General features: G+C 40.1%; 1 protein-coding gene and 1 non-coding gene across 5 annotated transcripts in view; both read left to right on the forward strand.

The window, feature by feature from the left end:
- Positions 1-26,512, forward strand: part of ERC2 (ELKS/RAB6-interacting/CAST family member 2) — a 974,163-nt gene that overhangs the window by 581,069 nt on the left and 366,582 nt on the right. The window lies entirely within an intron of this gene.
- LOC114239163 (U5 spliceosomal RNA) lies at positions 14,383-14,500 on the forward strand. The gene has a single exon (XR_003624361.1). It is a non-coding gene; the product is annotated as a U5 spliceosomal RNA (small nuclear RNA).

Consider the following 26,512-nt stretch of genomic DNA (forward strand, 5'->3'; position numbering starts at 1 on the left):
GGGACCTCTGTACTTTATCTCATCTGATGACATTGTGATATCCATCTTAATTTACTGGGTATTGTTGCATTTTAGACATCTTCTCTAGATAGCCTCAAAAGCCTTTGTATACACTGGGCTATTTTAGGAAGTTTACAGTGAGGTAAGACCCCGGCTTATTCCAAGGCATTATCCTGTTGGCCTCTTTGATCTAGGATCTCTTTTGAGAGAGCCACTCATTAGGTAAGTACCCTTCAAAGGAGAGGCATGGTGCAGAAAATGATAAAATCAATTTATTCTTTACTGCATGCCAACATGAGAAAAGACAAATCACATTTCTTTAGGAAGGAATCCTAAGTGCCTGGTAATTTGAACAGGATAAATGGAGCCTGGGAGAGGAGTTTTGAGGGCAACTGTTACTTAAAATTGATAAACTCAGTTGCAAGAGATGTTATGGAGATTGAATGAAATTATGCATTTACGAGAAAGTGATTTATAAGCTGTAAAAGTCATATATGTATAATGTGTGACATATTAATATGTTAGGTAAACTGACTATAATTAACATACACTGATCCCATCTTCAAATTCCAATTGACCTCATGCTTTCAACAGTTTTTTATAGGGAGGGGGCTACAGTGCAATTCCTTCTCTAATCAATGAATGGTTTGTTTAGAAAAACCTTGGCCTGCACAATTTAAAATATATATTAAATACTATGTTAATGTGTCCTAGAATGTCCCAGTCTGTCTGTTCTTATTTACCTCCTGCTAAGTTCTAAAAGGAAATTGAGTCAGCGAAAACACTAGTGAAGCTTGTCGCAGCTTTCTAAGTTACCTGCAGTGATTGAGGACGGGTGGCAGAGAGAAGGACTGCTCATTAAACAGCAATTGTGGTCTGAGCTGCAGGTAGTCACGTGATGGACAGTAGCTTACCACTCAAAATTTCTGTTTCTCTCTTGTAGCCCTGAAGTTAGTGGCTTAGGGCCTTTAGTGGAAGAGAAAAGGCTTGCTGTACATGAAGTGGGTAAGCAAAACTTAACTACAAAGAAAATAACTTTAGAGTAGTGGAATGGTCTAATTAGCTTCAATGCGAGGAACAGAAAACCCCACATTCCAGAAGCTCATACAAGTAGCTGCATAGTCACCAGGGACCCACACTCCTTCTGCCTTGGTGCTTTGCTATTCTCTGTACATGAGAGGTGTCCATCTCGTGATACAAGGTTTTTGCCTCAGCTCCAACCGTTCCATCCACATTCCAGAAAGCAGACAGGAGAAAGGAGAAGGGAACCTCCCTGCCCTTTAAGTTGCACATACCATCCACTAACATCTGAGTCATTTAACAGTTTATTCGATAAATAGCTGTTGAGCATTCATTGCTTGCAAGGACTGTTCTACGCCTTAGGCACCGATCTAAGCACTGTTCTAAGTGAACAGAAATTGTTTGTCACATGGTCACACTTAGATGCAAGAAGGCAGGCAATGCAGACTGTAGCTGGGTGGCTCTATGTCCAGCTAACACTTAGGGAACCCAAGGAAGGAAAGGGGTGGTGGGGCATTGGGGGCAACTAGCAGTCTGCTGAAGTAAACTAAGTATAAAAAAAAAGTGTCAACTGGTATGTTATCTCACTGAGCATTTAAAAATAACTTTGCAACTATACTTTTAGAGATAGTATTCCTAACAGATATATACTTGTATGCATGCATGTCCAGTATATATCTGAGTTCATTTCTGGGTAACAGTGTTGGTAAACTATGGGAGAGTCATGTGGTGGGTGAACAGGTTTGGAGATACCTGAAAAATCTCATCATGGTTGGGATAGCTGATGGGTGAGGGGTGTTAGTCTAGAGAAGACCAAGAGTCAGATTCTCCCTTCAGCTATTAAAGGGGTGACATGAGAGAAAAGAAATGGACTTGAGTTATGCTGCCTCAGATGATTGTGCTAGAGCACAATCATCCTTTAAGAGGAGGAAGGCCTTCCTTCAGTGCTTTGTACCGGTCAGAATTCTGTAGCCTTTTGAGATTGTTCCTGAGGTATGTCAGCAAATCCTGGGGGGAGGGGGATATCACCTGCTCTGGGTGCTATAGAGAGAATTCCCATCCCCAGGGAGGGGACAGAGGGATGATCTCCACAATTCCTTTCAATGTGGAATTCTACCAGTAAATCTGCTAAATAAGTGATCTGGAACATGAATAATATTTAGGAGATGCTGGAATCTTCTTTGTTTCTTCTCTTAAGGAACTCTATTTGAATGTAGGAACTTTTGCCAAAAGCCAAAAATGACTGCTTGGTTTAAGACACTGTCCTCTCTAATAGGACCACAACCGAATTTTCCTGTACTTTTGTACATTGCATTTATTTTTCATAAAACTCTTTAGATGTGAAATATATGAGCCAAGCAGAGATGTGTCTCACAAACTATTACAGAGAAAGAATCAGTGGTTAAGTTTCATGTCAGGTAGAATCAAGAACCCTTCACTCTCCCTGCCCTAAGGATTGTACTATCTTTGATTAAAATGTCTTCAGAGAATTAAACTAGCCCAGGCATATGTACGATTTACTGCATGCAGACTTCGGCCAGTGGGATTAATATTACCGGTGAACAACTCTTAGGTGCTTATTACATGTCAGGCAGGGGCTGAGTATGTCACCTCCTGTGAGATGGGGAGTATTATTACCTCCACTGTGTAGATGCAGAAACTGAGGCTCAGATGCCTGGAACTCAAAATCTTTTTGACACTACATTCTATGATTTTAACCGCTGACAGATTGCATCACACTGTCTCCTAGTGAAAAACTCAGGATGTTGTTGTAAGAATTTTATGTCTTGTAATGGTGGGACCAGTTTTGATTAAATAAAAGGCAGTTGGCAAACAGGTGCTTCTTCCAACTCGCATTGGTGAAACAGGACAGCGGGCTGGGGTGATGATGGGAGGGAAGGGGCAGGAAGAGAGCTAGTTGGAGGAGGCCTTTGAACTCAGCTTCCTTATCTTAAAACAAAGCAAGGGGAGACACTGTCTTCTGGCCAAAAACATGCACTGCATATGTAGGTTTAATAGTGAAAACTGTCAGTCAAATGGGTCCCTTGGCCTGGTGGTTTTTAATGGAAATACAAACATTTTCTGAGCTAGAGTGTATAATCTTTCAGCTTAAATAATCATAATCAGCAGTTAAATAATCTAAATGCTTATGAATTGTAGAGTCTAAATTATTCCAAGCACCATACTTCATGTTATCTCCATCTTCACAGCGGCAGCTCCATTGGGGCTAGGGAAGATCAACCATTAAAAAAGGGAAAGAGAAACGTACAGGCCTTCCAACCTCCTAAAGTATGGCAAGTCAAAGGGGGCAGTTGTGGTCCTTCTTTCATTCCAAGCGCAGGTTCCTTTGGATCGCTCTGGTCCTCAGTTTGTCCAACTATAAATTATAAATTATAAATTAAGAGTATGAAATTGGCCAGTCCTCCAGCCAGCCCTATAAATTGATGCCCCTTTTACTTTCTACCTTTGTCCTTCCTTTCCATTTGTTCTTTTTTTCATCACAGCCCACTGGGTAGTTAGTTCTTTTCCTAGGAACCACTTCTTGCAGTGGTCATTTAGAGAAAAAAGGATGGAAGAAAAATGAGGACCATACGTGGGAGAATGTATTCCAGAGCAGGGGCATCAATGGGAAATAGACTGTGGCCCAGATGCCAGCTGTCTGCCAGAACTGCGAAGGGCAGGACTCAGGGAAAATCCCAACTGGTAGGGTTTCTCTGCCTCCCTGTAGTATCTTCTTTGTGAAGGTAAAATATACTGTAGCTGTTATCAGGGGAAGCCTCAACCCTGAGGATGTAGAGGGGAAACATCAAGATCTGCAGCCTCAGTGACAGAGGGCATCATAACAGAAGGCTCCAAGTCACTGAAGACTTACAGGACAAGGCATAGCATGGAGGTGGGGAGGGCTTTGGATGTTCTTGGTCCCTGGAAAGTACTTAATAAAAGTTTGATAAAGGAATGAATGAATGCTGATGAAAATTTGACTCTTGCTAGCTACCTCTTCCTCCTTTCCCCTACCTTATCCACCCCTGCCTTCTCTTCCACCCAATCTCCTCTTTCTTCTTTTTTCTCTCTTCCTCCTTTCCTTTCCTTTTCCTCCTTTCCTTTCCTTTTCCTCATGTTCCTCTCTCCTCTTCTTCCTTTTTCCTCTCCCTTTCCTACCCCTGTTCTGGTGCCCTATAAAGTGAGAGCGGTCAAAATATTTTCTTTATTTTCTCAACATAATGGTTGTCTTGCTAGATTCTCATTTTGACTGTTGGGCAGGAGGCAGACCGAGCACCTGGGAAGAAGAGTGAGTGTGTGTGTGTGTGTGTGTGTGTGTGTGTGTGTGTGTGTGTGTGTGTGTGTGAGGGGCGGGGCGGGGGAGACACACACATGCGTGTTTGGGGGCGGAGAAAGGGCCGGCTCTGGCAATCTTGCCTAGAGAGTGAGATGTAGAGGGGAGGCCACTCAGCTCTTCAGGAGCAAAGCAATTGAGAACTATAGCCTGAAGCCAAGCCGCTGGTCAAGAACGGCCAAACTCTTTTGTTTTCCAGTCATGGAATTTGGGAACCAAGGGATTGTGAAAATTGAAATGCAGTGTTTGACTTGATCTTTGGGTTAAGCCAATATCCCTAGGACCTTAATTTGAACCTGCAGGAGGCTTTGGCCAACTTCTTTGAGAATCTGTTGTTACTCACACCCAACCCTTCGCTTATTTGAAGAGATTTGCAGAGTATACTACAGCTAGTGCCAGCCCACAGTTATGATAAAAGTTAAATTGTCTTTCTGTTCTGTTTTGAAAATGGTGTCTGTGTGTTCACTTTTTGAGCCCTGAGCTTGGTGCTTCTTTCTCTTCCTGGCTCTATCTCTGGATGTTTTCCTGTAAAACTTTCCCTTCAATGCATTTCTAAGGTTTTATTCTAAGGCAATATGGGATTGGATACATGAAGTGGTTATTCTCTGCTCTCCCTTCCATTCTTTGGGAGGGGAGACTGTGCCCTGGGAAGCCGCTCCCTGTACAGTGCATTGCTGGGGTTCCTTTGCTGGCTGACTTCTGGTTGGGTCCAGGGCCTATAGGAGGCACTGCAGGAGATGGGAGGGTGGGAAGAAAAAAAGGCTAGAGAATGTCCTCCCTCTTCCCTGCTTGCACTGGGGCCACATCTCTGGCAGTAGGGACTTCTCTCTCTGACTGTAGCTCCTCTTAGCAGTGCCCCATCCATGGTTCCCACTGGCACTGGGATTAACTCATGTTTCCTTTGCCCCTTCAGCCCGAGCTGCAGTAATAGCCACCCCATGTTGCCAGTTTCTGGGTGCCTCAACACGTTTGTTTTATTAACCCTGCCCACCTCTCCTCTGTAGTCCTTTCATTGAACTCTCCTCATTGGACTCATCTGTGGTGAAGTCTGTTTCCGGCCAAAGCCAGACCAGTACAGTGGGGAAGGCCATGGTGCTGTGGTCACGTGTGTGAGCTTTGTTAGGATGATTTGAGAAAGCATTGTTAACAAATGTTTACATTTCCCATAGTAAGTAATTTTGGAAAAAGAAGCAGATTGCTTGATGCTACAGTCAAAACACTAAAACAAAACTGTCATTCTGTGATTTTTTAAAAAAAACGGTTGCTTTTCCAATGACCTTTGAACATGAATGACTGCTGCTGCCCTGACCCCAGAAAGATGTGAAGCTGATGTTCCCAGAGTCAGCCTCAGTCTTAGGACTAATGAAAATAGCCCCCTGCTCCCACCATATACAAGGAAAAAATATTCCTCCCTTACCCTTTAGGCTTAGGGAAGTTGGTTTGACTGAACAAGGAAGAATTTCTTGAGATGGGAGGAAAGAGAGCATTCTAGAGGTCCTGGGCTAGAGCGCAAGTCAGCTGCCTCCAGGCCTTGGGTAACATCCTTAGATCCAAGCTCAGGGCATTTGGGGTTCCCATAAAGCTAAAGGCATTGCATCTTTGATCAGCAACTGCTCTAATGCAGCACTTCAGACTGAGGTGCAAGCTCAGCACGCCTACTCATTGATCCAATCGCCTGTTCAATCACTGACTCATTCATAAAACAAATCATCCAGGAAGTCAGTTATTTATTGAGAGAATGAATGAACAATCTGATGTCCAATTATAGGATTAGAAATCTGAATGTAGAATTACAGCTGGGATAAGTGTGCACAAAAGGAAAGGTCTGTGGAGCCATGAGAGCATCCTAAAGGTAGTAGAAGGGCTCCCTGAAGATAAGCCATGATGTGTTAGATGAGAGTTCATTAAATGAAGAGCCAGGGTTGGTGAGTGGAGTCAGGTTGGGGAGTACATTCTAGAGGAGGAGACTGCCTGTGCAAAGGCCTTGTGGCAGAAGGGAGAAACATGCCTTCCATTAACTCACAGGAGGCCTGTGTGGCTGAAGCACAGAGACAAAGGGGGAAAGCAGGATTGATTGAGGTTAGAGGGATGGCAGAGGCCAGACTACCCAGGACCTTAGGGGCCATGGTCAGATAGTTGGTACTTATCCTAAGAACAGGAACCCATTGGGGTGAAGTAACATGATCAGATTATGATTTGAAAATAATAAAAAACAATTACAGTATACTTTCCATGTACCAGAAACTTCTGAAGAGCTTTGAAAATATAAACAATATCTTCACAACATCCTCTAAGATAAGTACTGTTGTCATCCTCGTTTTACTTTTGAGGAAACAGAGGCACAAAGAGGTTAAATAACTAGCCCAAGGTCACATAGCAAAAGTGGGATTTGAACCTCTCAGCATTGTCAAGTAGTCTGGCCACATGCTTGACCACCACACCATACAGATGCTTTTGTGCAGAGGATAGATTTGGATGTGGGCATACTACTTAGGAAGCTGCTGCAGTCTTTCGGGCAGGGAGAGCTTGTCCTAAGGTGGTGGCAGTGGAGATGGAGAGAAGTGGAAGATTTCAAGAGACCCGTAGGGAGCTGAATTTACAGGACTGGGTTTAGATTGGCTATAGGAGTGGTAGAGATAGGTGCCCCTCTCTTTCCCTTCTTCCTGCCAGCTCTGTGTTCTGCTCCCCTGAACACTTTCATGCCTCCATGCAGGGGGGCTGTGAGGGAATTGTTGTGGCAAGTATTGCTCTAGTCCAGGGGTTCTCATCAGCAACGCTACTGACACTGGGCTGGTGAATTCTTTTTTGCGGGAGCTGTCCTGTGTTTAGTAGCATCCCTGGCCTTTACCTACTAGGTGCCAGGAGCAATCCCCCTCCTCCACTTGTGACAATCAAAAATGTCTCCAGATATTTCCAGAAGTCCTCTTTGAAGGCAAAATCACCCTTGGTTGAGAAGTGCTGGTCTACTCCTAGCCTGCATACATTTACAGTTTCTCACCTTGGACCAGCAGCCCACCACCTTCCTGCAATACTTTGAGCCTTGAGCCAATGTTAGTGGCACTAACAGAGTTTTAAACTGGCCCATGCCCTGCACATAGGCCTTCTGCCCTCTGGAGGCAGGCAGCCCTAGACCAGGTAGATTCATAAATCTTAGAAAGGAGCCTTCCCACTGTTTTACAGTGTCATCCATCTTTAATCTTTAGTAGGTAGCCTAGATAATTGTCTATAATTCAAGGACATTTTCTTTGGGGACATAGACTCTTTAGTTCTATGCAACTGATTTCAATATGAACTTTCTGTAATCTACTCTCATGTTCGGGCATTGCCTGTAATCTTATGTTTCTGGAACAACGGTTTCCTAAATAGCTCCAGAACTTTCCTGTGGATACTTTCTTTTTCTTTCTTTTTTTTTTTTTTTTAAATCTTTATTGGAGTATAATTGCTTCACAATACTGTGTTAGTTTCTGTTGCACAACAAAGCGAATCAGCCATATGCATACACATGTCCCCATATCCCCTCCCTCTTGAGCTTCCCTCCAATCCTCCCTATCCCACCCCTCTAGGTTATCTCAAAGTACCAAGCTGATCTCCCTGTGCTATGTTGATGCTTCCCACCAGCCAACTGTTTTACATTCGTTAGTGTATATATGTCAATGCTACTCTCACTTCACCCCAGCTTCCCCCTCCTACCCCATGTCCTCAAGTCCATTTTCTATGTCTGCCTCTTTATTCCTGCCCTGCAACTAGGTTCATCAGTACCATTGTTTCTTACTTTATTTATTTTTATTTTATTTTACTTTTGGCTGCGTTGGGTGTTTGTTGCTGTGCGTGGGCTTTCTCTAGTTGCGGAGAGTGGGGGCTACTCTTCGTTGCGGTGCGCGGGCTTCTCATTGCGGAGGCTTCTCTTTGTTTCGGAGCACGGGCTCTAGGTGTGCGGGCTTCAGTGGCACCTGGGCTCAGTAGTTGTGGGCTCTAGAGTACAGGCTCAGTAGATGTAGCACACGGGCTTAGTTACTCTGTGGCATATGGAATCTTCCTGGACCAGGGCTCGAACCCGTGTCCCCTGCATTGGCAGGCGGATTTTTAATCACTGCGCCACCAGGGAAGCCCAGTAACACTTTAAAAATTTTTTTAGATTACATATGTATGCATTAGCATACAGTATTTGTTTTTGTGTTTCTGACTTCACTCTGTATGACAGACTCTTGGTCCATCCACCTCACTACAAATAACTCAATTTAGTTTCTTTTTATGGCTGAGTAATATTCCATTGTATATATGTGCCACATCTTCTTTATCCATTCATCTGTTGATGGGCATTTAGGTTGGTTCCATGTCCTGGCTATTGTAAACAGTGCTGCAGTGAACATTGTGGTACATGTCTCTTTTTGAATTATGGTTTTCTCAGGGTATATGCCCAGTAGTAGGATTGCTGGGTCATATGGTAGTTCTATTTTTAAGGAACCTCCATACTGTTTTCCATAGTGGTTGTATCAATTTACATTCCCACCAATAGTGCAGGAGGATTCCATTTTCTCCACACCCTCTCCAGGATTTATTGCTTGTAGATTTTTTGATGATGGACATTCTGACCAGTGTGAGGTGATACCTCATTGTAGTTTTGATTTGCATTTCTCTAATGATTAGTGATGTTGAGCATCCTTTCATGTGTTTTTTGGCAATCTGTTTATCTTCCTTGGAGAAATGTCTATTTAGGTCTTCTGCCCATTTTTGGAGTGGGTTGTTTGTTTTTTTGATATTGAGCTACATGAGCTGCTTGTATATTTTGGAGATTAATCCTTTGTCAGTTGCTTCGTTTGCAAATATTTTCTCCCATTCTGAGGGTTGTATTTTCGTCTTGTTTATGGTTTCCTTTGCTGTGCAAACGATTTTAAGTTTCATTAGGTCCCATTTGTTTATTTTTGTTTTTATTTCCATTTCTCTAGGAGGTGGGTCAAAAAGGATCTTGCTGTGATTTATGTCATAGAGTGTTCTGCCTATGTTTTCCTCTAAGAGTTTGATAGTGTCTGGCCTTACATCTAGGTCTGTAATCCATTTGGAGTTTACTTTTGTGTAGGGTGTTAAGGACTGTTCTAATTTCATTCTTTTACATGTAGCTGTCTACTTTTCCCAGCACCACTTATTGAAGAGGCTGTCTTTTCTCCATTGTATGTTCTTGCCTCCTTTGTTGTAAATTAGGTGCCCATAGGTGCGTGGGTTTATCTCTGGGCATTCTATCCTGTACCATTGATCTGCGTTTCTGTTTTTGTGCCAGTACCACATTGTCTTGATTACTGTAGCTTTGTGGTATAGTTTGAAGTCGGGGAGCCTGATTCCCCCAACTCCATTTTTCTTTCTGAAGATTGCTTTGGTTATTCAGGGTCTTTTGTGTTTCCATATGAATTGTAAGATTTTTTGTTCTAATTCTGTGAAGAATGCCATTGGTAGTTTGATAGGGATTGCATTGAATCTGTAGATTGCTTTGGGTAGTAGAGACATTTTCACAATATTGATTCTTCCAGTCCAAGAACATGGTATATGTCTCCATCTGTTTATGTCGTCTTTGATTTCTTTCATCAGTGTTTTATAGTTTTCTGAGTACAAGTCTTTCGCCTCCTTAGGCAGGTTTATTCCTAGGTATTTCATTCTTTTTGTTGTAATGGTAAATAGGAGTGTTTCCTTAATTTCTCCTTCTGATTTTTTGTTGTTGGTGTGTAGGATTGCCAGAGATTTCTGTGCATTAATTATCTATCTTGCAACCTTACCAAATTCATTGATTAGTTCTAGTAGTTTTCTGGTAGCATCTTTAGGATTTTCTAAGTATAGTATCATGTCATCAGCAAACAGTGACAGTTTTACTTCTTCTTTTCCAATTTGTATTACTTTTATTTCTTTTTCTTCTCTGATTGCTGTGGCTAGGACTTCCAAAACTGTGTTGAATAAGAGTGGGGAGAGTGGACATCCTTGTCTTTTTCCTGATCTTAGTGGAAATGCGTTCAGTTTTTCACCATTGTGTACGATGCCTGCTATGGGTTTGTCATATATGGCCTTTATTATGTTGAGGTGGGTTCCTCCTATGCCCATTTTCTAAAGAGTTTTTGTCATAAATTAGTGTTGAATTTTGTCGAAAGCTTTTTCTGCATCTATTGAGATGATCATATGGTTTTTATTCCTTAATTTGTTAATGTGGTACGTCACATTGATTGATTTGCATATATTGAAGAATCCTTGCATCTGTGGGATAAATCCCACTTGATCATGGTGTATGATCCTTTTAATGTGCTGTTGGATTCTCTTTGCTAGTATTTTGTTCAGGATTTTTGCATCTGTGTTCATCAGTAATATTGGCCTATAATTTTCTTTTCTTGTAGTATCTTTTTCTGGTTTTTGTATCAGGGTGATGATGGCTTTGTAGAATGAATTTGGGACTGTTTCTCCCTCTGCAATTGTTTGGAAGAGTTTGAGAAGGATCGGTGTTACCTCTTCTCTAAATATTTGATAGAATTCGCCTGTGAAGCCATCTGGTCCTGGACTTTTGTTTGTTGGAAGTTTTTAAATTACAGTTTCAATTTCATTGCTCGTGATAGGTCTGTTTATATTTTCTAATTCTTCCTGGTTCAGTCTTGTAAAATTGTACCTTTCCAAGAATTTGTCCATTTCTTTGTGGTTGTCCATTTTATTGGCATAGAGTTGTTTGTAGTAGTCTCTTATAATCCTTTGTATTTCTGCGGTGTCAGTTGTGATTTCTCCTTTTTCATTTCTAATTTTATTGATTTGTGTCTTCTCCCTTTTTTTCTTGATGAGTCTGCCTAAGGGTTTATCAGTTTTGTTTATCTTCTCAAAGAATCAGCTTTTAGTTTTATTGATCTTTGCTATTGTTGTCTTCATTTCTATTTCATTTTTTTCTGCTCTGATCTTTATGATTTCTTTCCTTTTTCTGACTTCGGGTTTTCTTTGTTCTTCTGTCTCTAGTTGTTTTAAGTGTTGGGTTAGATTGTTTATTTCAGATGTTTCTTGTTTCTTGAGGTGAGATTGTATTGCTATAAATTTCCCTCTTAGAACTGCTTTTGCTGCATCCCATGGGTTTTGGGTCATCGTGTTTCCATTATCATTTGTTTCTATGTATTTTTTTATTTCCTCTTTGATTTCTTCAGTGATCTCTTGGTTATTTAGTAGCGCACTGTTTAACCTCCATGTATTTGTGTTTTTTACAGTTTTTTTCTGTAATTGATTTCCAGTCTCATAGCGTTGTGGTCAGAAAAGATGCTTGATATGACTTCAATTTTCTTAAATTTTCCGAGGCTTGATTTGTGACCCAAGATGTGATCTATCCTGGAGAATGTTCCATGAGCCCTTGAGAAGAAAGTGTATTCTGTTGTTTTTGGATGGAATGTCCTATAAGTATCAATTAAGTCCATCTTGTTTAATGTATCATTTAAAGCTTGTGTTTCCTTATTTATTTTCATTTTGGATGATCTGTCCATTGGTGAAAGTGGGGTGTCAAAGTCCCCTACTCTTATTGTGTTACTGTCGATTTCTCCTTTCATGGCTGTTAGCATTTGCCTTATGTATTGAGGTGCTCCTATGTTGGGTGCATAAACATTTATAGTTGTTATATCTTCTTCTTGGATTGATCCTTTGATCATTTTGTAGTGTCGCTCCTTATCTCTTGTAACAGTCTTTATTTTAAAGTCTATTTTATCTGATACGAGTATTGCTGCTCCAGCTTTCTTTTGATTTCCATTTGCATGGAATATCTTTTTCCATCCCTTCACTTTCAGTCTGTATGTGTCCCTAGGTCTGAAATGGGACTGTTGTAGACAGCATATATATGGGTCTTGGTTTGTATCCATTTAGCCAGTCTGTTTCTTTTGGTTGGAGCATTTAATCCATTTACATTCAATGTTACTATCAATATGTATGTTCCCATTACCATTTTCTTAATTGTTTGGGTTTGTTTTTGTGGGTCTTTTTCTTCTCTTGTGTTTCCTGCTTAGAGAAGTTCCTTTAGGATTTGTTGCAAAGCTGGTTTGGTGGTCCTGAATTCTCTTAGCTTTTGTTTATCTGAACAGCTTTTGACTTCTCCGTTGAATCTGAATGAGATCCTTGGTGGGTAATTTTGGTTGTAAGTTTTTCTCTTTCATCACTTTAAGTATATCCTGCCACTTCCTTCTGGCCTGCAGAGTTTCCGCTGGAAAATCAGCTGATAACCTTATGAGGATTCCTTTATAATTTATTTTTTTGTTTTTCCCTTGCTGCTTTTAATATTTTTTCTTTGAATTTAATTTTTGTTAGTTTGATTAATATGTGTCTTGTTGTGTTTTTCCTTGGGTTTATCCTGTATGGGACTCTCTGTGCTTCCTGGACTTGGGAAACTATTTCCTTTCCCGTGTTAGGGAAGTTTTCGACTATAATCTCTTCAAATATTTTCTCAGACCCTTTCTTTTTCTCTTCTTCTTCTGGGACCCCTATAATTCGAATGTTGGTGCATTTAGTGTTGTCCCAGAGGTCTCTGAGATTGTCTTCAATTCTTTTCATTCTTTTTTCTTTATTCTGCTCCTCGTCAGTTATTTCCACCATTTTGTCTTCCAGGTCACTTATTTGTTCTTCTGCCTCAGTTATTCTGTTACTGATTCGTTCTAGTATATTTTTCATTTCAGTTATTGTGTTGTTCATCTCTGTTTGTTTGTTGTTTAGTTCTTCTAGATCTTTGTTAATCATTTCTTGTATTTTCTCAATCTGTGCCTCCATTCTATTTCTGAGATTCTGGATCATTTTTACTATCATTACTCTGAATTCTTTTTCAGGTAGATTGTCTATTTCCTCTTCATTTATTTGGTCTTGTAGGTTTTTACCTTGTTCCTTCATCTGTGACATATTTTTTTTGCCATCTCTTTTTTTTTTTTTTAATGAGTGGGATTGTGTTCTTGTCTGACTGGTTGTTTGGCCTGAGGCTTCTAACACTGGGGTTTGTAGACTATTGGGTAGAGCTGGGTCTTGGTGCTGAGATGAGGAACTCTGTGAGACCTCACTCTGATGAATATTCCCTGGGGTCTGAGGTTCTCTGTTAGTCTAGTGGTTCGGACTTGGAGCTCCCACTGAAGGAGTTTCGGCCTGACTCAAGGCTCATGAACCCAGATCCCGCAAGCTGCCCTGGGTGGCAATAAAAAAAAAGAGAAAAATAACAAAGTAAAAAATAAAATTAGACTAGGAAGCTAACAGATATGTTAGAAAGAATATAAAAATAAAAATATAGATGAATCAACAACTGGAAGATACATCAGTACCACAATAGTGAAAAAGAGGAGGAGGGAAAAGGAAAAAGAAAAGGGCGGGGGAAGGCCTTGGCTCTGGAGGGCGGGGACTAAGCAAGGGCAAGCTTGGGGTGGTGCTCAGGACCCTCAGGGCTGGAAAAGGCCCTGGGGGCTGTAGGGGATGGGACTTAGGCTCAAGGAACAGAAGGGGCCCAGGCATGCCCCCCACCCCTGGTCTCAGAGGACGGGGGAATGTCACCTGGTAGTCCAGCAGGCTTCCTGGACTCGAGTGGGTGGGGAAAATGTCCTCCTCTCCTTTCCCTCCTCCTGTCTTGGAGGGCCTCTCCTGCCTGCCTCTCCTGATCTCCCCGGCCGCCCTCCTATGCTCCCAAGGACCTACGTGGCTTGGAGGGGGCTTTGGAGGGCAGGGGACCGGCCTGGGAGCTCAGCAGGCTCCCCGGACCGAGTGGGCAGGGCAGCCACCCTCTGCTCCTCTCCCGCTCTTCCCAGAGAGTCCCTCCTGCCTGCCTCTCCTGATCTTCCCTGCCTCAGGGGCGCTGATCCTGTCTGGCCTCCACTTCTCCTCCTCCCTCAGTCCCCCTGCATCCTACTGGTTCCCTTTGGGGTTCCTCTCGTCTCCTTGGGCATCAGAGTCCTCCACCAGCTGCCAGCAGGCACCCTAGTTGTGGGGAACCGCTAACTTTGCATCTTCCCACACGGCCACATTGACTCCCAACTCCCCTGTGGATACTTTCATTTCTTAGGAGGCGTTTCATACTCTGGTTTCTTTTCAGACTGAATAAGTCTTTCACCTTTTACTAAAGATTTCCATGGAGAAGGCCTTTCAATGAACAATATATTGAAGTTAGATAAGCTTCTCATTTAGAATGATGAATTTGTCAAATGCCTATATTTAGAGAAGAGAATTTTAAAGAATTTTGGTTAATTGAAAATTCCCTACTAAAGAATGTTTTTTAAAAAGTACCTTGAGAAGCCTGCCTTTTAATGTAGGACCCATGCAGGTATCTGGGGAGAAACACCCAAATGAGATCTAAGTCTAATATTGATGAGCGCTGGTTTTATCGTTCTTTAAAGCAGGGGGTGCTTCCATAAAACAGAGAGGCATACTCCTGTGAGAATCATCTCTTTTCTAATTGATGGCTCAATGGGCTTGGGTAAATTACTGCTAAACCTTTTTAAAAAAATGTCTGGGGCTTCCCTGGTGGCACAGTGGTTGAGAATCTGCCTGCCAATGCAGGGGACACGGGTTCGAGCCCTGGTCTGGGAAGATCCCGCATGCCACGGAGCAACTGGGCCCGTGAGCCACAACTACTGAGCCTGCGCGTCTGGAGCCTGTGCTCTGCAACAAGAGACACTGCAATAGTGAGAGGCCCGCGCACCGCGATGAAGAGTGGCCCCCGCTCTCCGCAACTGGAGAAAGCCCTCGCACAGAAATGAAGACCCAACACAGCCAAAAATAAATAAAATAATAAATAAATAAATTAAAAAAAAAAAAATGTCTGTTACATACAAAAGTAAAATGAAACCCCACGTACCCTTCACCCAACTTCAGCAATTATTCAACTCATTGCCAGTACTGTCTCCTTCCTATCCCACATTTCCCCACTTCTATCCCTGGGTTATTTTGAAGCAAATCCCAGACATTATATCATTTCATTCATAAATATTTCAATATAAACATTCTTTTTTCAGATAAACATTTGTGACACCAAATTACAAACACTTCAAGATGGAGAACAATTCTAACGAAGGCTTCCCCCATAAGGTTGAAACCCACTGGGACCCAAATGTGAGAGGCTTAGATTCTAATTTTTTTTTTTAATGTTGTTATAAAGCAGCAAAATGGACCATTTAGTGGTATTATATAGGGAAATCAGAAAGATTTACACCACTTGACACATTCTTCAGTTGATTTTCAGTTCTGTTCATCCTGGCTTATGCCTAAGTCTCAGTGTTCCCAGGACTGATGTGATTACATCATGGGTAGAGTTTTTGTTATCTTTTGGTGATTATGGACATTTCTACACATGACTGGAAGGGTAGGCCTTTCTTGATCTTGTCTCTTTTCAACTTCTTGACTGCATGGTAACTCTTCAGGTTTTTTGAAGAAAGAAAACAAACAACAACTTCCGAAGTGTGACCATGAACTGATGATTGGTTGCATCTTCTATGCCTAAAGTTTCTTGGGTATTGATTAATCGTAGCTTTTCTGCAGGGAATGTAACTGAGGTTAAGCTTTCTTTGTAATAAGATTAAACTCCTGAATCTCTGCTGAGGCCTGAACATAACCATTTTGCTTCTTGCACTGTTTTTGTTAATGGTGACATCTGCTTGCCCCTAGAAGCTCCATTTCATTGGGAAAAATTTTTTTCTGCATTTGCTCTAGAGCATTTGGTCATTAATTAATTCAATCGTAATTCACTGAGCAGTAACTAGGGTCCACCCACTGCACTAGATGCTGACCTAGTCACGGCTCAGACATAGTCCCCATTTTCCCAGACCTTAACTCTAGTCTTGATGTCTTCATTATTTGAATGTCTTTTGTACATCCAACCTTGGTGATTTGAGGGAGCAATAGAATGGTTTCCATATCCAAATATCGTCTTTACCATTCTCTCCCTCGACTAGGTTACCATGGGATATCTTCGGGTTGAACCATATTTTTGTCTTGGCCTTGGTATTCATATCTGGTTACTCTACAGGGGAATGATTCAAGAAGGCATAACATGTGGGCCAGGAACTTGGGCAGCAGTCTCGCCCTGGCTGCAATAGAAGGTGGAGAGAGAAGGTGTCCCAGAAGGATAGGGAAATGTGAAGGCTAGGGTCTCACACCACAACAGACTTTATATCCATCACAGTTTGGTTGACAGTTAGCCTTGAGCCAAGCAAGACTGCATGGTGACAATTAAGTGTCATCATGGGAGCTTAGTGTTTCATATTACCAGCCTGTCCTCTCATCTGGTGATGTTCCCTAAACTCCTCAACAGCATCTCTGAGAAGGGGTCCTTTAACCTCTACCTGGCACCAGCATTGACAAGGAATACATTAGCACAAGGGTCAAGAGCCTGGGCTTTGAGGGAAAAGATGACTTGGATTTAAATCTCTGCCTTGCCACTTCCTCTACTGGCACTGTGACATTGACAAGTGTATAAATGACGTTACCTTGCCTGTGGAGTTTCTCTGATGATTAAATGAGTTAATACATATAAAACACTTAGGATAGATCTGATACTTAGTAACTCAATAAATCTACTCCTCAGTGTTCTCTCTTCAGAGAACTCTCCCTTAAATGTTTGCCTTTTGTTGTACTATAATAACTTTCTTCATCATTTCACCCTCTTGCTTTTTTAGTTCTTTTACATTTTGCTTTTTGAGGCTGCTTAAGCATTTAGACCTTCTTTATAATTCTTGAGTATTTAAGGCCGTTCTCCTGTCTTGTCCTGTCCCCAGTACCCTCCACGCTGTAGAACCTTCTTATCTCCAAAGTACCCAGTTCTTCTTTCTCTTCTTCTTGTAACAGGTTTACAGGACCCTCAGTATTCTAACCCATCTCCATTTGATATTCTGTGGGTTCTTTTTTTGTGTATTCCACAGTTAGTCACTGGGCACTTTCTATGGACAGGGCACTGAGTCTGACCCTGGTGACGTGGTCCCTACCTAGTGAAGCTCATGCACTAATGAGGAAGATGGAGTAAGTACTCTGATAAGGAAGGTTCTGGGGGGTATTGGGACATCTAATCCAGATTGGAAGTAAGCATGAAGGTTTAGGGAAGCTTCCAGGAGGAATAAATGGCTGATGTGAGACCTAATGGGTGAGAGAAGTGAGCCAGGTAATGAAGGGGGATATGAGGAGTGTTGCGTATGGGACTTACAATCAAATACAATATTTAAATGGCCAATTAAAATAATGCAGTGATTAAATAGATTGGGTCCTGCTAAAAGCCCAAAACAGCTCTGGAAGCTTCTGCTGGAAAATGGCCACTTACATGGGGAAGGGGATCAAAATGTCACCCCCAGAAGTATGCAATAATAGCTAACCTTCTACCACATCATCCTTGACTCCTAACCTTATCTTTGCCTTAAAACAAATAGTTTCCCTGCAAGCAGGTTAGAGCCCCCTTTTCCCTCCATTCTCACATTCTTCTTGACATGTGGCCATTGAAAGTTGTCTACTAACCCAAGTCATTTTTCCCAACCTGCCGTTAGAGATGCTATCTCCACAATGTATAGTAACATTGCTTACATTCACATTGGTCAACTGTAATTGAATATGAAATTTTCAGCATTACCTTTCCTTCATGATGGTGTTGGAAATAATTTATATGTTTATAATAAGAAAGGATTTTTTTTAAAAATAAGGTACACAATGAAAGGGGTTCCCAGAACTGGTCTGGAATTTTTCAGGGAGATATTGAGCATGGAAAATATTTAAAACTCCAGCTTGGAGTTTGCTGTTTAATGCACCTAAAAGTGTATACATGAAACTCTGTGGCAGCAAACTTGAACCACTTTCCATCGCATAACCAAATGTTTTATTATTTTAATATTTGAAATAATACAAAAAAATTTACCAAAAGAATATAAAACCTTAGGAAGAAAAGAGTTGATTCCTGCCAAGGCGGACCTCAGCCAGATTGAGCCTCTACCCCTTAACAGCTCGAAAACATGCTTTCTTCTTTAAGCTTTATTAACTGAGGAAATGATGATCAAAATGGGATGGTGTTTTTATTAAGCAGCAGCCAGTGGAAGACCAGGAGAGCCTCAGCCTCTGATGTCAAAGTCCACAGGGTAAGGGCTCTGCAAAATCAGCTGGGAGAGAAGGAGAGCTGGCTTCTGTTGCCAGGGATTGCTTTTGTTTTCTTTCTTTGTAAACTGACTGAATTATGCCCTTGTCTCCTGAACTGTCTTAGCATCATTTCCTTGGGCCTCAGTGGCACCCAGAACAGAACTGATCAACTACAGGCTCCAGGGTTCTTAAATCCAACCAACAGACCATTTCCAGGAATGCAGCAGATGTTCCTGCATCTTAGACACAGGTTATATTATCTCCAGCTTGCCACACCTGCAGGGGCAAAGCCTGCCTATTGGAGATGCAGGGCTTCATTGTACATGTGTATTTGTGTACAGACCACACACACATTACTCATGCTTTCTGATAAAACCCAGAGGAGGTATAGAGGCTACTTCATTTATAGATTAAGGAACCACTAAATTCATCTTTAATATGTTGAAATGTACACAGGGTCAGTAAGGCAGGAGAGAAGAGGAGGATGTATGTTATCATCATGGAAGGGTCAACTGAATATAGAAAATTACCTGTAATAAATCAGAAATTCTATGATTGCTACATATTTTAAACAGTATAATGGATTGGATGATGTAGATTCATTGTGTTATTATTCAAGATAAGACTAGTAAATTATATTTGTGTAGAGCTTTGTAATTATAAAAATGCTTTCTTCTTGTATAACATTTTCAAGTGACTAATAGCAGTGAAGTTACATCTCTTTTCATATCTGAAAAATCAAGTATAAGTAGTACTTATTTTGAAAGAGACTTCTCTTTTTAAAAACAAAAATTAAATGTGCATATTATGAGAATACTGACTAGCAACAAGAAGAAAGCATTTACCCAAGAAAAAGAGTTGACATTTTGATTTTTTTTTCTAGTCTCTTTTTCCTTTCCTACATTTTGCATAGTCATGATTGTACTGTTACTATTTTCTCTCAATTTTTTTCATTTACATGGAGTAATGCTTCTCATTCTACAGTCAGTATAAATTTTTTTGCAAAATTGAAAATGGTAGGAATAGTGCATATACAGTCACTGTGGGAGAAGGGAATCCTTATAGTTTGGTTAGGAACTATGGACAGGGTTTAACTATTCAAATTAAATCATAAAACACTTATTGAGTACCTACCTACCACATGCCAGGCTCAATTCTCGGCACTGTGTGTGGGCAGTGGGATGGTGGTGGCTGGTAAAGGGCTATGAAAATGACTAAGACCTATAGCAGATGCTTTCAGTGAGCTTACACTTTAGTTAAGAGGAGAATTAAGAAAGGAAATTAATAGGTAAATAAGGGAGAATAGTAGTTAGGAAGGAACTTAGAAAAGAAGGGAGGAAAGGAATTGACCAGGGGGGCAGGGACAAAAGAAGAAAAGAGGAAGGAAGGAAGGAAAAGGAAGGAAGGGAAGATTGGAGAAACCAAGGGAAGGAGGGAGGGATGGAAGGAAGGAGGGAGGGAAGAAGAAGAAATGACACCAAAACCCAAGAAACCATAAACACCTATTGAATTTCAATATTCAGATTATAGAAATCATTTAAGGCAATGAAAAATATCACAGGACAGTATAAAATCAAAATTTCAAAAAATTTATCAAGATTAACAGTATCTTGATGATAAACAGTCATTTTAACTTCTCTAGATTCCTCTGTGTAAAATTCTCAGGACATCTTGAATGCCAGGTTTCTCTCTAAAATACTCATGATAAAGCATACTTGAGTATTGTTGCAATTGAAGAAGAAACTATTGCTAATGTGTATATGAGATATACAAAAAAATGTGTGGACTATCTGTTTCTGAAAACTCGAAGCTATGTAAAGGGCTCTCTCACGCCATATACAAGAATTAACTCAATATAGATCACAGACCTAAATGTAAGCATTAGAACTATAGCACTCCTACAGTAAAACGTCGGTATAAATCTTTGTGACCTTGGGTTAGACAGAGCCTTTTTAGATATGACACCAAAAGCATAGACAACTAAAGAAAAAAATAAATTGGACTTCATCAAAATTAAATACTTTTGTGCTTCAAATGACACTATCAAGAAAAGACAATCCACAAAATGGGAGAAAATATTTGCAAACATATCTGGTAAAGGACTTGCATCCAGAATATATAAAGAACTCTTACAACCCAACAATAAAAATTCAAGTAACTCAATTTTAAAAAGGCAAAGGATTTGAATAGACATTTCTCCAAAGAAGATATACAAATGGCCTATAAGTATGTGAAAAGATGCTCACTATCTTTAGTCTTTAGGGAAATATAAATAAATATAAATCAAAACCACAATGAGACACCACTTCACACCCACTAGGATGGCTGTAATAAAAAAGACAGACAATAACAAGTGTTGATAATGATGTGGAGAAACTGGAACCCTCTCATACATTGATGATGAGCTTGTAATGTGGTGCGGCCACTTTGGAAACACAGCTTGGTAGTTCTCTGGAATGTTAAACACAGAGTTCTCATGTGAAACAGCAATTCCACTCCTAGGTACATACCGAAAGGAAATGAAAACATATATCCACACAAAAACTTGTACATGAATGTTTCAGCTGGATTATGAATAATAGCCAAAAGATAGAAACAACCCAAATGGATGAATTGATGATAAATGGATACACAAAATGAGGTATATCCATATATGAACTGTTATTTGACAATAAAAAGAAATGAAGTACTGATAGATTCTTTAACATGTAAGAACCTTGAAAACATCATGCTAAGTAATAAGAGCCAGTCTCAAAAGACCACATATTGTATGATCCATTTTATATGCAAATACGCAAATGTACAGAGACTGAAAATAGATTAGTGGTTGCCTAGGGCTGGGGGGAAGAAGTGGAGGATGACTGCTAATGGTATGGAGTTCTGTTGGGGTAATGCAAATTTTCTAAAGTTTGATTGTGGTGATGGGTTCACAACTGAATATACTAAAACTCATTTACTTGTACCCTTTAAATGGGTGAATTGTGTGATATGTGAATTATATCTCAATAAAGCTATTAAAAGGGGGGCTCTGCATAGTGTTGTGAAATCTACCTGACTCAGTGCTAGGAGCTGAAAGTAGGGAGAGAGGATTGCATAACTAGGACATTGTATTATAACCTATACATGTACAAATGACTTTTTCAGTGGTTCCACAGAGGTGAGAGAGCAATTCATTTAGCCTGTGAGGTGGGGAGAACTTTGAGGAGTGATATTTAAACTAAGTATTAAAGATTGATAGAAGTTCAATGGATAAAAGAGTGAAAGTATCTTAGGGACATGGGTAAAAAGAACTAAGTAAGGACTTATTAAATAGGAGATATGGTGATAATGGTGGTGGTGGTGATGATGACCCAATGATGATAGTCATGGTTGTGGTGATGGTAATGTTGAAGGTAATGATGGTGCTGATGATGGAGATAACAACAATGATGATGGTGGTAATGGCGGTTGTGGAGATGATTTTTTTTTTAATGTCTTTATTGGAGTGTAATTGCTTTACAATGGTGCGTTAGTTTCTGCTTTATAGCAGAGTGAATCAGCTATACATATACATATATTCCCATATCTCCTCCTTCTTGCATCTTCCTCCCACCCTCCCTATCCCACCCCTCTAGGTGGTCACAAAGCACCGAGCTGATCTCCTTGTGCTATGCGGCTGCTTCCCACTAGCTATCTGTTTTACATTTGGTAGTATATATAAGTCCATGCCACTCTCTCACTTTGTCCCGGCTTACCCTTCCCTCTCCCTGTGTCCTCAGGTCCAATCTCTACATCTGCGTCTTTATTCTTGTCCTGCCCCTAGGTTCTTCAGAACCTTTTTTTTTTTTTTTTTTTTAAGATTCCATATATATGTGTTAGCATACGGTGTTTGGTTTTTTTTTTGGAAACCAAGGAATAATTTATTTGAACACTGATAATAATTATATTACAATTTTGGCTAAAACATTTTAAGAAGAACATTGTTTTTATGTAGTAGGCACTTTTTAATTTGACTCCTTTTATTTATTTATTTATTTGAATTTTATTTATTTTTTCATACAGCACGTTCTTATTAGTTATCCATTTTATACATATTAGTGTATATATATCAATCCCAATCTCCCAATTCATCACAGCACCACCACCACTACCCCCTGCTGCTTTCCCCCCTTGGTGTCATACGTTTGTTCTCTACATCTGTGTCTCAGTTTCTAACCTGCAAACCGGTTCATCTGTACCATTTTTCTAGGTTCCACATATATGCGTTAATATACAATATTTGTTTTTCTCTTTCTGACTTACTGCACTCTGTATGACAGTCTCTAGATCCATCCACGTCTCTACAAATGACCCAATTTCATTCCTTTTTATGGCTGAGTAACATTCCATTGTATATATGTACCACATCTTCTTTATCGATTCGTCGGTCGATGATCATTTAGGTTGCTTCCATGACCTGGCTATTGTAAATAGTGCTGCAATGTACGTTGGGTGCATGTGTCTTTTTGAATTATAGTTTTCTCTGGGTATATGCCCAGTAGTGGGATTGCTGGGTCATATGGTAATCCTATTTTTAGTTTTTTTTGTTTTTTTTTTTTTTTTTTTTTTTTAATATTTATTTATTTATTTATTTATGGCTGTGTTGGGTCTTCGTTTCTGTGCGAGGGCTTTCTCTAGTTGTGGCAAGCGGGGGCCACTCTTCATCGCGGTGCGCGGGCCTCTCACTATCGTGGCCTCTCTTGTTGCGGAGCACAGGCTCCAGATGCGCAGGCTCAGTAATTGTGGCTCACGGGCCTAGTTGCTCCGCGGCATGTGGGATCCTCCCAGACCAGGGCTCGAACCCGTGTCCCCTGCATTGGCAGGCGGATTCTCAACCACTGCGCCACCAGGGAAGCCCCTATTTTTAGTTTTTTAAGGAACCTCCATACTGTTTTCCATAGTGGCTGTATCAGTTTACATTCCCACCAACAGTGCAAGAGGGTTCCCTTTTCTCCACACCCTCTCCATCATTTGTTGTTTGTAGATTTTCTGATGCCCATTCTAACTGGGGTGAGGTGATACCTCATTGTAGTTTTGATTTGCATTTCTCTAATAATAAGTGATGTTGAGCAGCTTTTCATGTGCTTCCTGGCCATCTGTATGTCTTCTTTGGAGAAATGTCTCTTTGGGTCTTCTGCCCATTTTTGGATTGGGTTGTTTGTTCTTTTAATATTGAGCTGCATGAGCTGTTTATATATTTTGGAGATTAATCCTTTGTCTGTTGCTTTGTTTGCAAATATTTTCTCCCATTCTGGGGGTTGTCTTTTTGTCTTGTTTTTAGTTTGCTTTGCAAAAGCTTTTAAGTTTCATTAGGTCCCGTTTCTTTATTTTTGTTTTTATTTCCATTACTCTAGGAGGTGGATCAAAAAAGATCTTGCTGTGATTTATGTCAAAGAGTGTTCTTCCTATGTTTTCGTCTAAGAGTTTTATAGTGTCCGGTCTTACATGTAGGTCTCGAACCCATTTTGAGTTTATTTTTGTGTATGGTGTTAGGGAGTGTTCTAATTTCATTCCTTTACATGTAGCTGTCCAGTTTTCCCAGCACCACTTACTGACGAGACTGTCTTTTCTCCATTGTATATCCTTGCCTCCTTTGTCATAGATTAGTTGACCATAGGTGCGTGGGTTTACCTCTGGGCTTTCTATCTTGTTCCATTGATCTGTGTTTCTGTTCTTGTGCCAGGACCATATTGTCTTGATTACTGTAGCTTTGTAGTATAGTCCAAAGTCAGGGAGTCTGATTCCTCCAGCTCCGTTTTTTCCCCTCAAGACTGCTTTGGCTATTCGGGGTCTTTTGTGTCTCCATACAAATTTTAAGATTTTTTGTTCTAGTTCCGTTAAAAATGCCATTGGTAATTTGATAGAGATTGCATTGAATCTGTAGATTGCTTTGGGTAGTATAGTCATTTTCACAATATTGATTCTTCCAATCCAAGAACATGGTATATCTCTCCATCTGTTTGTATCATCTTTCATTTCTTTCATCAGTGTCTTATAGTTTTCTGCATACAGATCTTTTGTCTCCTTAAGTAGATTTATTCCTAGGTATTTTATTCTTTTGGTTGCAATGGTAAATGGGAGTGTTTCCTTAATTTCTCTTACAGATTTTTCATCATTAGTATTTAGGAATACAAGAGATTTCTGTGCATTAATTATGTATCCTGCTCCTCTACCAAGTTCATTGATTAGCTCTGATAGTTTTCTGGTAGCATCTTTAGGATTCTCTATGTATAGTATCATGTCATCTGCAAACAGTGATAGCTTTACTTCTTCTTTTCTGATTTGGATTCCTTTTACTTCTTTTTCTTCTCTGATTGCTGTGGCTAAAACTTTCAAAAGTATGTTGAATAATAGTGGTGAGAGTGGACATCCTTGTCTTGTTCCTGATCTTAGAGGAAATGCTTTCAGTTTTTCACCATTGCAAATGATGTTGGCTGTGGGTTTGTCGTATATGGCCTTTATTATGTTGAGGTAAGTTCCCTCTATGCCTACTTTCTGGAGAGGTTTTATCATAAATGGGTCTTGAATTTTGTCAAAAGCTTTTTCTGTATCTAGTGAGATGATCACATGGTTCTTCTTCAATTTGTTAATATGGTTTATCACATTGATTGATTTGCATATATTGAAGAATCCTTGCATTCCTGGGATAAACCCCAGTTGATCATGGTGTATGATCCTTTTAATGTGTTGTTGGATTCTGTTTGCTAGTATTTTGTTGAGGATTTTTGCATCTATGTTCATCAGTGATACTGGCCTGTAGTTTTCTTTTTTTGTGACATCTTTGTCTGGTTTTGGTATCAGGGTGATGACAAGTTTGGGAGTGTTCCTCCCTCTGCTATATTTTGGAAGAGCTTGAGAAGGATAGGTGTTAGCTCTTCTCTAAATGTTTGATAGAATTCGCCTGTGAATCCATCTGGTCCTGGGCTTCTGTTTGTTGGAAGGTTTTTTATCACAATCTCAATATTAGTGCTTGTGATTGGTCTGTTTATATTTTCTGTTTCTTCCTGGTTCATTCTCGGAAGGTTGTGCTTTTCTAAGAATTTGTCCATTTCTTCCAGGTTGTCCATTTTATTGGCATAGAGTTGCTTGTAGTAGTCTTTCATGATCCTTTGTATTTCTGCAGTGTCGGTTGTTACTTCTCCTTTTTCATTTCTAATTCTATTGATTTGAGTCTTCTCCCTTTTTTTCTTGATGAGTCTGGTTAATGGTTTATCAATTTTGTTTATCTTCTCAAAGAACCAGCTTTTAGTTTTATTGATCTTTGCTATTGTTTCCTTCATTTCGTTTTCATTTATTTCTGATCTGATCTTTATGATTTCTTTCCTTCTGCTAACTCTGGGGGTTTTTTGTTCTTCTTTCTCTAATTGCTTTAGGTGTAAGGTTAGGTTGTTTATTCGTGATGTTTCTTGTTTCTTGAGGTAGGATTGTGTTGCTATAAACTTCCCTCTTAGAACTTCTTTTGCTGCATCCCATAGGTTTTGGGTCATTGTGTTTTCATTGTCATTTGTTTCTAGGTATTTTTTGATTTCCTCTGATTTCTTCAGTGATCTTTTGGTTATTTAGTAGTGTATTGTTTAGCCTCCATGTGCTTGTATTTTTTACAGATTTTTTTCCTGTAATTGATATCTAGTCTCAGAGCGTTGTGGTCAGAAAAGGTACTTGATACGATTTCAGTTTTCTTAAATTTACCAAGGCTTGATTTGTGACCCAAGATATGATCTATCCTGGAGAATGTTCCATGAGCCCTTGAGAAGAACGTGTATTCTGTTGTTTTTGGATGGAATGTCCTATAAATATCAATTAAGTCCATCTTGTTTAATGTATCATTTAAAGCTGTGTTTCCTTACTTATTTTCATTTTGGATGATCTGTCCATTGGTGAAAGTGGGGTGTTAAAGTCCCGTACTATGATTGTGTTACTGTCGATTTTCCCTTTTATGGCTGTTAGTGTATGATCCTTTTAATGTGTTGTTGGGTTCTGTTTGCTAGTATTTTGTTGAGGATTTTTGCATCTATATTCATCAGTGATATTGGTCTCTAATTTTCTTTTTTTGTAGTTTCTTTGTCTGGTTTAATATCA

The sequence above is a fragment of the Balaenoptera acutorostrata genome, chromosome 10, assembly GCF_949987535.1.
Source record: "Balaenoptera acutorostrata chromosome 10, mBalAcu1.1, whole genome shotgun sequence".
NCBI lineage: Eukaryota > Metazoa > Chordata > Mammalia > Artiodactyla > Balaenopteridae > Balaenoptera > Balaenoptera acutorostrata.